The following is a 14,788-nucleotide window of genomic DNA, read 5'->3' as shown; positions in this document are numbered from 1 at the left end:
CTTGGTACCTTTAAAGTTTATCACTCAATCGATGTGCCGGTAAACCACACACGCTCCACCGATACTATAATAAACTTTTAAGTCACCCTTTACCTACCTTGTTAAGTCCAAGTTAGTGTGCCGGTTAACCACACACGCTCCACCAACGACTCAGACAAAGTGTAAAGTGTAATTTCATGGATTAGCACCTTATTCACATTTTTCCTAAAGTAACTAAGATTGGGAATTTAATAAAATGTTTAGTTACTTTATATATTCATCATACTTTGAATGAGAATTTATAAGTCCTTGTCTTACCCGTTCGGCTAACGACCCTCCACCAGTCAAGCAAGCGGTGGGTGAGAATATACACCCATTAAGTCACCATTTTATAGGCAACAACCTTATACCCACCTTATAGACCGGCTTCGTGAATGAGGCGTACTAGCGGTAAGACGACTTGTTCTTATACATATATATATAATTATTAAATTATCATAATATAAGTATAAGGGTTGAATTTTAACTTTTAAAATTCTAGGGGTTGGAACTAAAGTTTTAACTTAACTTTACTTGTTCCAAAACTTGAGGGCAAGTTTTGTAACTTTCAAAACTTTTCATTTCTTGTAACTTATGAGTTTAATAGAGTCATAAAATGAAGACTCTTCATTTTTATAACTCTTGTGTTTTCTTAATGGTTTTTAACTCAAGTGTGACTCTTGGTTTTCCATAACTTAAGGATAAGTTATGGACTCCATTAAAACACATTATGATCAAGAATTAAACTACCAAATAGGTTACAAATAATTCCTATGATCATCTAAAACATCATAAGAACAAGAACATGAATATGAACATAATCAAAAATTACATAAAACTTTGTAATTTTGATAACTAGTTGTTGTAAATGAATTAGCAAAACATTACACCACCAAAAACAAGTTTACATTTACTAAAACAGTTTAGGGTAATGTTTCTAATTCATTTTCCAGCAACTGAATCGAAATTCTGCACTCATTCGACCCTACTCGCCGAGTGCATAAACTTGACTCGCCGAGTTGGTTGAATATACACATGGACTCGGCGAGTCCCACCTATGGACTCGACGAGTCCGATCGCAGACAGCAAATTTTTCGATTCTGTTTTCAACTTTTAAGCACGAATAAGAACAAACAAGCCTAGGCTCTGATACCACTGATGGGTTTTGAGCATTCTAACACTTCCTAAGTGTACATGCAACCCTAATAACCTTGGATCTATGTTTGTCTAATTTGTCATGCAAAGTTGAATTCCAAGGTTATATCCTATCTAGCATACATGGGGAACAATTTTAACATAAACTATAGATAGAATAACTTACCTTGTTATTGCTTGTGTTCCTTGAAACCTTGTGAGCCTAGCACCTCAAGTGGTGATGCCTCAAATGCTTCACACAACACCAAATGCTCTTGGAAGAACTTATGAGAGTATACTCACTTCTTCAAATCGGCCAAGCCCTCTTTTCTTTGTGTGCAACCGATTTGGGAGGAGATCATATTCCTTATATAGTGTTGACACATCTAGGGTTAAACCCTAATGTGTCATGACTCTTCATTTCCATGACCCATGGGTTTGTAACTCCCATGGGGCATCCATGGAGCATCCTATGGGTGGAACCCAACTTGATGATCCATGGAGCCTTTAAGCCCACTATACAAGATATGGATGATTTACTTAATCAACCCATATATTTAATTAGTTATCTTTTGATCACTTAATTAATTCTAAATTAATTCTTGATCAAACTAATCAAATAATATTATTAATATATTAGAACTTATAATATATTAATAATCTCCAAGCGTTATTTCTCTCATTTAGTTTATCCAATTGCATGGTGCCATGCAACCCAAATGGACCATGCCGGGTCGGGTCAAGTACATACCAGAAATAGTTATGGACTTAGACACCTTATCCAACAGTAAATGCCTAGATCTCTTTGGATTCACGTAAAGTTTGCCACTTTACGTGATGGATGGGTTGTAGAAGGGTAGATTGATATGGGCATAATTAGTTAATTATTTAGCATACATTTTTATTCATTTTTAACTAATTATGTGAATAATATGGACAAAAGGTACTTAATATTGTTTAAATTTTGTTTTCAGTCCAAAAGACATGCTTGGGAATGAAAGGGAACAAGGGAAAGCAATTGGAGACCAAAGAATGAAGATTGAGGGATAAAAGTTTACCTACTCGGCGAGTTCATCAGAATATTCCAGAAGATAGCCACGACTCCTGATTTAAGGCGGATAACTATGAGCTACTCGGCGAGTTGGGTCTGCTACTTGCCGAGTACACCCTGTTTTGAGATATCTATAAAAACCGACTCTTTATCCGATGGGACTACTTTTCTGGCGTTTTTTGAAGATCCATCTACGATTGAGAACCCTGGAAGGCGCTGAGGAATTCTACTCTTCAACCTTTTGAAGAATCAAGGCAACTAGGTTAATCATTCCACTTAGCTTTAGGAATTGAGTATGTTTAATCTAGCTAAACTTGTTTTTGTGTTTGTTTTTACTGCAACTATGAGCTAAATACATTTTTGTTTCTGTTTGGGGAATACCAAGGAACTCCTATGGTTTAATTCTTAGCTTTTGATTGACTGTTTATTAGTGATCTGTTAAATTAAGTTTGTAAAAGAACCTTATGCTTTAATCACAACTATTTTCTGTTAATTGGAAGACAATTAAGCTGCATGAACATCTCTTAGTTGTTAACCTCATATGTCTATGTGAATACTTAACCATATGCTTAGTAATAATGATTATGAAACTAAGATTAATAAGACAATAGTTAGATTAATGTGTGAGCTTGTTTGAGAAACCATCAAACAAGAGGTTAATTGAACCACTAAATTGATTAACCACTACAAGTCTTATTTAATCCAAATAATTAATCTAGGGAATTAATTAGCTTAAACACTTGATCACTGCTTGAATTAATTAATTGTCTACGGGTTAGGAGTAATGAACATGAACCTGACCACTATAATTGGTAGCCAATGACAATTAATCTATCATAAATACCAAATAACCATAGGAGTGAATTGGTTGAACCTAGATAGAAACATCTTTGTCAAATTTGGTGAATTAGTTGTTTGCTTAGTTATTTAGTTAATAAGTTAATTAAGTGTTTATGTGGTGTGCTTAAGTTTCTAGTCTTGCAAAACTAGAGAAAAACCTTTTACTTTCATTAATTGCTTAGTTAAAATTAGCCATTAGTTTAATTTTCCGTTCCCTGAGTTCGATACCCTACTTACTCAACTATACCACTAAAAGACAGGTTCACTGCCATTGTGTGCTAAATTTATTACTAAAAAGTAGGAATAAAACAAGTGCATTTTACACACATCAAGTTTTTGGCGCCGTTGTAGGGGAAGGTTCTAAATAATTAGTCTAATCCCTAATTTTTTCGATCCTTTGTGTGAGTTTACTGGCACAAACTTAATTTATCACAATTTAGTAGTTAGAAATTACGTTTTAGCATCTGTTTTAGTTTTAATATTAAGTTTCTAATTTCTTCAAAATTACACTGATACTTGCTGAGTGCAGTCGCACCTACTCGGCGAGTACAAGTGTATTTGGCAGATTAATTTTCGATTTTTTAGTACACTTTTTTGTTCTTTTTACGTTTTTATCTTGTTTATTTCAGGACTTTCATGACCAGAGGATCAAACACCCCGCTGGTACCCCCGTTTGAAGATCCCAAATCCGCATTGAAAAGGAACAAAGGAAAGGACGTGGAGAGCTCGAGTACACAAAAGAAGTCACCTTTGTCCAATTTGAAGACTGTTTTTGGGAAAAAGAAGAGCAGCAAATCAGGAGCATCCAACGCTTCTTTAGTAATCGACGAACCGGTTAAGGAAGATATTGAGTACGAGACCGAGGAAGAAGAGGAGCCTACATACGAGCACGAAACCGATTCCGAAGAAGAGTTAGCTATCACAATGGCTAACATTGATGTAATCCCCATGGGAGAATGGAAGAAGAGGATGCGCGACGACACTGGCCCGGGACTTGTGCAACCCGCAATTCCCGCGGCCGCTACCTTTGAGCTCAAGGGTCATATCCTAGCTTTACTTAAAGAAATACCTTTTATGGAAAGGACCATGCCTACAAGCATTTGGATGAAGTCAATGATGTAGCTGATTACTTCAATGTTCCAAATGTGCCCCGCAAGACTCAGCTACTTCGTATGCTTCCGGTGACATTCAAAGGTGCTGCAAAAGACTGGCTCAAGTCACATCCCCCCGGATCAGTTACCACATAGGCCAAGATGAAAGAAGAATTCATTGATCACTTTTGCCCACCTTCCAAAATAGCCAAGTTGAAGAAGGACATTGCTAACTTTGAACAACAAGCTGGAGAATCACTATATGAAGCTTGGGAGAGATACAAGAGCTTACTAAGAAACTGCCCAAACCATGACCTAAACAGCCAGCAAGAAGTCTCCATCTTCTATGATGGAGTCAATGTCACAACCAAGCAGCTACTAGACTCACAAGGCTCACTTACAATGAAGCTGCCCCCGGTGATCAAAGAAGTGATTGAAGAGTTCTCTAAACACTCTAGAGAATACCACAACCCTAGACATGATGTCACTAGGGGAGCCGCTTATGCAGCTACTGAAGACTTATCCGCGGTCATGGCTATGCTAAAAACCATGGATAGGAGGATGGATAAAATGGATCAAACATTCCATTCTATTAATCAGTGTATACAAGTCATATATAATTGAGATTGACATGATGTTTAGATGTGTGGCCCCACCCTAAACCCACAACCAGACAAGGAACAGGGAGTAGGGCGAAAGCACACATCTTAACTCTTACCAATCTAAATTATATACCACCCTAATGTACATACTCCGTAGTAGTTAGTTAATCCCATGAGTTCTTACTCTTGATTCAAGAACTTGGTTTCACGGGGCAAGTGGTCTTTCTAGGGAATCTATGGGGTAGACCTCGGGTGGTTATCGCCTTCTGGAGTATCTGTAGTGCTCTTTCGATTTAGTTTCTAATTTCAACTGGGGTTGGTTAACAGCACGCGGTACCCCTCTCCTGGGTACTTCTGAAGGTTTGAATGAGAGAGACGACGGATCGCTCGCATGGAGTTTTCCATTTGGCTCGAAATTTTTTTACTTGACACTTACGATAAGGTGGAAGTTCTTTTTACACAGCACTAGGAAGTTCTCGCATGGTCGAAGCACGTCGAACCATGACTGACAGGAGTGTCGAAAATAATAGGCATTGACACAATATGGAATGAAGCTTGATAGGACCATGTGCTGGACAGGGCACACAAATTTTTAGCATTTCAGGTTCGTCCATGGTATTACTATCGCGAATACTTGGACCGACATGATTGACACTGAATGCTAGGGGTCTTGATGCTTTGGAATGATGTACTTTTCACGAATAGTTTTCCCACAAGGCCTCTCTATAACTGCCTAGTATACACTAGTCATGTATAATTAAGATTAAAAGGACTGTTGACTGAGCGACTTCGCCCTAAATCCACAACCAAACAAGGAACAAGAAATAAGGCCGCATCACTCACTCGAGGTCTATCAATCTTAATTATAAATGGCCTTAACGTATATACTAAGCCATCATAGCTTTACCTAATGGGTCTTTATGTTTTATAATAGTGCTGCGACTTTTTCCTTAACAAGGAAGTAACTACAATTGGAATTTATTATTTATTGTTTTCGATTAGCTACGAAGGTTGAGAAACGTACCAAAATTCTACCGGGTCCTTTGATGCTACTTTATGTATCAAGGTCAAACTCCTCCTATGCCTTCGTTATTTCTGTTTCAGTGGGGCAGTCCCTCTTGAAATGCCCTATCTCACCGGTGGCATATTGGACTGGTCCCAACATTGGTGGTTGATGTGAAGTGCCAAGTGGGGATGTTGCAGAAAGGGGCAGTGTGTCCTTTTTGGCTGCAGTTTGTGCAATGGAGCACTCGGTAGTCTCCATTATGATGGAAGGTGCACTTCAAGCATAGGGGTAGATTCCCGTAATACTTCTTCCTTTCTGTGGTAGCAGTAGAGGTGGTAGTGGCAGTAGATGTTGTGGCTGCGGAGGCTTCCACCAGGTGTTGTCTCTTATTCCTGAAGAGAATTGAAATCGAGATTTAGAAAGCAATCATGATTATATGAATGAAAAGTACGAACACAAGGAGTAAATATTAATCAGATCTTATATTGATGAAGAAACTGATTACAGACTTAAGTAGAGAAACATGCAAATGACTAGTGAATCACTCATTGAATCAATCGTTTCTCTACTTCTAACCTCAGTCCCTATTTATAGGAAACATGAATGTACAAAAAATATACTAAGTCCTTAACAATACGCTTTGCAAAATTGAAGACTTAGTAACATAATTAACATAATTAACATGCGAAACTAAGAACAGACACTTCGACTTTTACAATTTCTAGACTCTACATTCTCCCCCATTGTAAATAGTCGAAGCTATTCAGTTTGTGAGATTCTGAACAACTGAGTGCATTGTTCTACGGATTTCTGAATACCAAGTGATGATCTTTTTAAGCTCCTTCCTATCTCCTTCATTATTCTTTGTGTAATTATTCATACAAACAATGAAATTCGTATATTGCGAAGTGGTGTATCTTTCAATCTCTGAGACTTGAAACAAAAATCTTTTAGGCTTCCCCTTGTTGTCTTTGCCTGCGAAAACCTTGCCAAAAGGTTTAAGGCATATCTCTCCGTCTGCAAACTTCTTCAATTCTGGTTGTGGCAATGTTGATTCCCAAGGAACTGTGACTTTTCTTCGAAGGCCTGATGCGAGTTCTTCATCAGTTAACGCCAAACAATCATAGTAGTTATCTATGAATATTTTGATATGTGTGAAACCAAATCTGAACACATCAGTATCATATCCTTTGAGCTTGTTTTCTTCCATGTCTTTCAGGATAAGAGCCACTTGAATGAGATCATTTATATTCATTAAGGGAAAGTCAGCAATGCTAAAATCGAAAGGCTTGTTATCTGCTCAGACAACGAAGTATCGAAAATTTTGAAGCATGTTTTCGAACATTTCATCCTTCTTGATAGTTAACACTTTCTTTATCTTTATCAGAGACCAAACTTCCTGTTGATCCATTGCATGTACAACATGAATATGATTTTCTTGTAGGTATATTCATTAGCATTTTCAAAATTTTCACTGATCTTGTACTGCGCTGTGATAAACATCATTTCGTTTATAGGGAAGTCAAGTTGGCATATGCGAACTGCTTCGAGTCTTGCGATAGGAGCAAATGTTTCTTCGTAGTCTATTCCTTCTTGTTGCGAATAGCCTTTAACAACTAGTCTAGCTTTATTTCGAATAATATTGCCATCTTTGTCAGTTTTATTTTTGAAAATCCATTTTAATCCGACAATCAAAACATCAGAAGGTTTAGGAATTAATCTCCAAACCTTGTTTTGTTCAAACTCAGCCAGTTCAGATTGCATAGCAACAACCCAATCTGAGTGTTCCATAGCATTCTTTACTGTCAGTGGCTCTATTTTCGAAATAAAAATATTAAACATACATAATTCTTGGTTCGCATTCAGTACCTCATTTTTCACATGGATTTGAGCTCTTGTCAACACCCCATCCTGTGGATTCCCAATCACCTGTTCTTTGGGATGATTCCCTGTTCATTTCTCAAGTGGTGGAAAATCAGGATTGAATTCCAATGGTGCATCTTCGTACATATCTTCATTTTCAGATCCTGCAACAGAAAAATTATCATTTAATTCATGAAATTCATCATTTTCATCAAGATTAATTGTCACTGTTTCATCATGTTCCCCCTCAACATGATGTTCATCTTGATGCTCCCCCTCAAAATGATGTTCCTGTTGATCATTTAAAGGTAATTGCAAATGCTCCCCCTCAACTTGACGACTCATAGTCTCATTCTACTCCTCGAAAGTTTGCTCTCCCTGTATATTTGTGGTCGTATGCTCCCCCGCCATACGAAATTTAGGCACACTTTCGCAAGATATTGAATTTGTAGTAATTGTTGAATCATCAGTATGTTTTGATGATTCTGATGTTTGGTTATCAGGAGCATGAACTTTTGCATCAATTGCCCTGTCAGGAATTCCAAAAATTAAGTCATAAGCAAAATCATTGATATCTTAATTTTCAATTTGAGTATCTGAATCAACAAGAATTTATTTATTTTCAAATTTACTATCCGTTTGTTTAAGATAGTAATCATCGAAGGTTAAGTTGAAAGTTTCTTCAACTTTTCTTGTTCGCTTGTTTAACACGCTGTATGCAACTGAATTTTGCGAATATCCTAAGAATATGCCTTCATCAGCTTTCGCTCGGAACTTGGTCAAATTATCTTTTAGATTCATTATAAAACACCTGCAACCAAAAACATGGAAAAATTTTATATTAGGGTTTCGATTGTTGAGTCTTTCATATGGAGTAATATTGAATCTTCGATGAATGAATGAACGATTCTCAGTAAAACATGCAGTCGACACAGCTTCAACCCAAAGATATTGAGGTAAGTTCGCATATGTTAGCATGGTCCTTGCCGCTTCGCATAGAGACCTATTTCCTTTTTCAATAACACCATTTTGTTGTGGAGTATATGGTGATGAGAAATTATGCGAAATGCCTTTGGCTGTGAGAAATAAATCCAGTGTTTGATTTTTAAACTCAGAACCATTGTCACTTTTAATTCTACGAACATTCTTTTAAGACTCATCTCAATCTTTTTTGATAAAATCAATCATCGTCTGAGCAACTTCAGATTTTAACCTGAGAGAGAATACCCATGTAAATCGAGAAAAATCATCAACAATAACTAAAATGTACCGCTTTTTATTGATTGTAGCAACAGTCGACGGTCCACATAAGTCAATGTGAAGAAGTTCCAACGGTTCCACGATTTTTGAATCTATCACAATTGGATGACCTTTTCTATGTTTTTTTCCTTGTTCGCAAGCTGCACACAAAGTATCATTGTCAAATTTCAGTACAGGTAAACCTCGAACCAAATCTTCAGTGACAAGTTTGTTAATATTGAGAAAGTTCAAATGAGACAATCTTCTATGCCAAAGCCAACGAACATCATTAGAGGCCTTCGACAATAGACACACTGCAGGTTTGCCCACAATCGGTTTGATGTCGAGTGTGAACATGTCTCCATATCTTTTGGATTTGAGAAGTACTTCATTTGTCTCTACTTTCGAAATGACACTTCCTTTTTCATTGAACACAACCTGATTTCCAGTACCCACAACAAGTTGCGAAACACTAATCAAGTTATGTTGAAGACCTTCGACATAAGCAACCCGGTTAACTGTGAATTGTCCATTTGTGACTTTTCCATAACCTTTCACTTGACACTTGTGATTGTTTCCAAATTTGACTACTGCAGCATTTTCCAAGCTTCTATAATCTCGCAAGTTTTCCTTTCTTCCAGTCATGTGACGAGAGCAACCATTATCAATATACCATTTCGCATCATATTGCTCGTTACATATCACCTGCATTTAATGAAAGAATTTAGGAACCCAAGACTTATTGGATCCTTCATTAGTAGCATTGAACAAATTCTTTGAATTTAAAAACCACGTTTTCACTTTGTCTATGATACTATCGATTAAATCAACATCATCAAATCTAGATATTGAGATATAGTTGTTTGATAGTTTTGGATTTCCATTGACTTTCACCTCATCCTTCACAACCTTCGCAACTTTCACAACTGGTTTCCACTTTTGTACTGGAACTTGTGAATCATGAGATGATGAACTACCAGTAGAAGACTCATTCACAAACTTATCGAATGTAGTCTTTATCTGTTGCTTTGAAAACTTTCCATTTTGGTATTGTTTTCCTTGCCCTTCAAGCCAATTGTTGATTGTATATACATCATATTTTCCTTTTGTATACAAAACTTTGGTTGGTTCTGTGATCGAAGGATTTGGAAAATTTGGTTGTTTGGGTGAAAATTTTGGTTTTGTTTGAGTTTGGACATTCAAAGTGTGTGAATTGTTCGTTAATTTTTTAACATTTTGAAACTTACGATCATTCACAAAATTTTGCGAAGTCTCAAATTTTCGAATAGATTCATCTTTATTTTTCATTGAAATTTTGTCAACAGAATATATTGGTTTGTGAAAACTTGTATTCTTTTGTTTGTTTGTTCTCTGAAATTTTGATGGTTTTGTTCTTGGAATTTGTGCTTTCGCAACTTTAGGTTTATCATTAGACACAACTTGCCAAAAGATTGTTTTTCTTGCTTTTCTTTTTAAAACATTGTTTTCTTTTGAATACTTTCCAACCATTAACTTAAATTCATGAGAATTCAATTTCACTTCCATCTTTGGTTTTTCATCTTTTTCAAAAACTTTGTTTTCTTTTTCACTTTTAACCATCCATTTTTGTGATAACTTTTTGGTGTTGAAAAACATAAGAGTTTTGAGTTAAATTGTTTTCTACCGTATTTTGATTTGCAAAGAAACCTTCGGTAATTGACCTTTTGTTGTCATTTTCAACCATTATGTTGAATTCAGGCTTGATTTTCTCAACATTTCCAGTTGTGACAAATACTTGATTTTGAAAAACCGTGTTATCAGTGCATGTAAAATTCAGATAGACCACAGTGTTGGTTTCCAAATAATATGCACCTTTTTCATTAAGAACTTTGTCGAATTCATTTGTATCACCAAACACTTGATTAACAACAACACGTTGAGGTGATTCATGCGAATCTTTCACTTTTTCTTCGTCTTCATCAGTATCATCTGACTTACAACTTTCAACTTCCACATTGTCAAAATCACAAGTTTGCGAAGTAGAGGGTTTATCATTTTCATCCTTCACTATCGAATCAACTATAATTTCTTTACCTTTGACCTTAGATGTTATATTAATGATAGACAGTTGAGAACAATCAACATCTTCTCCCTCTTCGATCTCACTGATTTCACTCACATTATCTGAATTGTCATCGACATCAGCATAATTGTGTTGAGAATCAAGAGCTGAAGTTTCAGTTTTCTTTAAGATTTTCATTTGTTCATTCATTGTCAAACTTTCATTAACAATATTAACAAATTCATTCGCATTCAAAAATTCATCAATTTTGACAATACCATATGCGAATCTATCATTAGGTATTTTGTCAAATTGAGCAATAGTATTCTCGCAGTCATAAGAACCAACATCAACTTTTTCGTGTTCAAAATCAAGAAAAGGTAGTAGTTTCCTATGTTGTTCTTTGCTTATCTCAGATGAATGATGTAAAGCTGTTAACTTCGCATATAAACGTTTGGCAGAGTTACAATAAATGTTTCGTTGTGCGAGTAACAACCTAACTTCTTTATCAAGATTATCCCTATCACAATTTACATTTGTCATTTGTAATTCAATTTTATCTACTCTGCTTCATTTTATTTCTATTTGTCTTCTTGTCTCAACTAGTTGCGAATTTAGATTTTGTGCTAAAGTACTAGCATGCACAATAACAGCATCAAAGTAAGAAACAATATCATCAAATGAAGTTATTTCAGCATCATAAGCAGATAAAGGAATATTAAAGGATTCAAGAATAGCACATACCTTAGTGGTCATTGGAGATTTATCGGTGGACTTGGACACAAAACATCATCTAGAAACATTCTCTTCGCAATTCTTCATAACTTGCGTACATTGCACCATGAGTTGGGTGCGTCATCTCTTCATCATCGGATCCTCAGGACCAGATCTGATAAGTTTCACTTTCTTCTTCTTCTTCAGACTCTCCTTTCGCATCCAAAGACAATCCTTTCGCCTTCGCACACACCTCCTCAAGCTTCTCTGAGTAGTAGGCTTCGTCTTTGATTTTGCTCTTCTTCTCCTCTTTCTTCCTTAACATGCAATCGGCTGTGAAATGATTCGCACCATTGCAGTAATGACAATCAATTCCAGAGTCACCTTTTAGTCTCTTCTCTGCTTTCGCATCTTTCTGCTTTTCTTCAACCTTCTCAAATTTCTTCTCTCCTCACCTCCAGATTTTTTGAAACCAATCTTCGCATCAGTTTGCTTTCCTTTTGGATTGAAAGGATTTTTGAAAAATTTATTAACTCTGTTATTCGAATAAAATGCAACTGCTTCATCATCCAAATTCATTAAGAAACCTTCATTGTCTGATTCTTCCTTCTCACCAGCATCGATTTCAGTAACCTTCGAAACTAATGCCAATGGCCCTCCTAGACTCTGTTTCGATTCTTCAAACATTTTTGTAACTTCGCTTTCATGTGTTTTCAGCTGGTTGTAGAGATCATTCAAGGTGGAAGTATCAAAACTTTGTTGGTTCTTTATCATCATACTCACATTACGCCATTCGTTGCGAAGACCCATGATGAATGTCAGATTGAATTCCATGAGAGATCTTGTGATTCCATACCTGTTGCAATGATAATCAAGCTCATTCAGACGATCATAGTAGTTTTCAATTGTTTCAACATCCTTTTGTCTGAATTCCTTAAGCTCAACAAGGCATTGCTTAACGGAATTGATCTTTGTCTTCTCACTTCCTTGATACTTCTCTTTCAGTGTGATCCAAATCTCCTTGGTTGTTTTACAACTACGAATGTAATTGTAAACCACAGGAGGTAGTGCACCTGTTAGCTCCCTCATACATCTTTTGTCATTCTTCTTCAGGCGATTCTGTTATTCAGTAACATTGATTGAAGAAGCAGATGCTCCAATTAATTGAACATTTACAGGAGGTAGAACTGTTCCATTCATACAATTCCATTTAAGTAATCCTCCATCCTATCAACCCACTAATCATAGTACTCAGGGATTAACATTGGAATTTTGGTTGAAGAACCAAGCAAGCGAGAGAAAGAAGTCATGGTATTCATGTTGAAGTTCCCCATTGATGAACACGAGAATTTTTCAGAAAAACTTGAAAAACTTGATGAATTTGTGAATTGATCACCGATTGCTAATCAATCACTCGACTAAACAATTCAAATGCAGAATTGATTCAAATCTGAAGATCAAGAGGAATTTTCAGAACCAAAATGCACGGAAATTTTTTGAGTAAAATCACTACTCAAAAAGCAAATGATTCAAAAACGAAAATCGGATCAATGCAGTTTGAATCCTGCTTTGATACCAATTGAAGAGAATTGTAATCGAGATTTAGAAAGAAATCATGATTATAAGAATGAAAAGTATGAACACAAGGAGTAAATATTAATCGGATCTTATATTGATGAAGAAACTGATTACAGACTTAAGCAGAGAAACATGCGAATGACTAGTGAATCACTCGTTGAATCAATCGTTTCTCTACTTCTAACCTCAGTCCCTATTTATAGGAAACATGAGTGTACAAAAAATATACTAAGTCCTTAACAATACGCTTCGCACAAATGAAGACTTAGTAAAATAATTAACATGCGAAACTAAGAACAGACACTTCGACTTTTACAATTTCTAGACTCTACAATTCCTCTTCTGAGGTGATTTGCACTTTTTCTTATTCCCGAAATGTCATTTCTTACCCTTAGCCTTGATGTTTGGTGCATTCCTACAAGTAGGCACTTGCACCAGTACTCTATCATTACACTGATCGGGGTTGCTGCCCATGTTTCCACTAGCATTTGCGTTGCTGGTGTTCAGATGAGCCATGGCAGCTGCTACGGTTGCTAAGACTGCAGCTTGGAATGTAGCTTCGTTAATCTGAAGAGTCGGTGTCTTGTTGGCGGGTTGGTTACATTTCTTCGGAGGCATGGTTTTTGCTACACGGCGAGGAACACGTATTTGTGAGCGACGATGGTTACCTTTAGATGTATCTTTCCTTATAGTAGTAGATATAAATTTTTCCGTGTATTGAACTATGTTTCTCTAAGTGTCGACGTACATCGCTATGATGTAGTCCTGGAAATAGGGTAGAAATAAGTATATAGGAAGGTCATAAATCGAGTTTCACTCGGACTAAGTTATCTTATATTGGAGAGTTTCACTCTCCAACTTTGGAAAGATTCGAAAGAACTTTGGAACGGAGATTACAAAAGAAAAGACTCAAGAATGCTTAGGTCTAATTACTCTCAACTGATATTTTGTGATCCGATCTATTTATCTTAGTCGCGACAAGAAAGACGATTTACCTAACACATAGGGTGAGTAGTGTAACCACTAACTCACTAAGTTGTATTATTTTAAGGCGTATTAGTGTGACGTTAAAAGGGGTGGAAACACTTCTCAGGTTTCATGCATGGGCTCCTTCAGTTCACCGCTTACTCTTGGCCAGTATAACTATGGTTTCCTATAGGTATCTTTATAGGGTTCTCTTCTTCTATAGAAATATAGAATTTCCACTCCGTCTTACTTCTGTTTCTGACTCCAATTGGCATTACTTCATAATGGAGAACTGGAATCTCGAAAGTTCAGGGGGATTTCCCACTGGTGTCCCTAAAAAGGTATAGGCAGATGGTGATCTGAATAGTCTCATAATTGTTCATTTATTTCCTATTTGGAAATCTTCTCAATGAACCTCTTCTGGGTCTTTGTCGACTCCTCTGTCGATTACTGAAGTGGATAAGATTTTCTAAAAGGGTTTATGTGAGAATGGGAATGTATAAAGAATCTTAAGAGATTATTACAACATTTTACTGTGCGATCCTTATCGAGTCCTTCTACAATTACATAGTGTACACAAGCCATATATAACTTAGATCTAATAGGCCTTTGAATATGTGGTACTCCTCTATATCCACATCCAAA

General features: G+C 36.4%; 1 non-coding gene across 1 annotated transcript; it reads right to left on the bottom strand.

The window, feature by feature from the left end:
• Nucleotides 1-4,344: 4,344 nt before the first annotated feature.
• LOC145038160 (small nucleolar RNA R71) lies at nucleotides 4,345-4,451 on the bottom strand. Its single transcript, XR_013679225.1, has one exon. It is a non-coding gene; the product is annotated as a small nucleolar RNA R71 (small nucleolar RNA).
• Between the last annotated feature and the right edge of the window lie 10,337 nt (nucleotides 4,452-14,788).

This window comes from Lactuca saligna, chromosome 3 (genome assembly GCF_052625555.1).
Source record: "Lactuca saligna cultivar CGN05327 chromosome 3, ASM5262555v1, whole genome shotgun sequence".
NCBI classification, from domain to species: Eukaryota; Viridiplantae; Streptophyta; class Magnoliopsida; order Asterales; family Asteraceae; genus Lactuca; species Lactuca saligna.
Note: the sequence above shows the minus strand (reverse complement) of the source record. Positions and strands in the feature narration are given on the sequence as shown.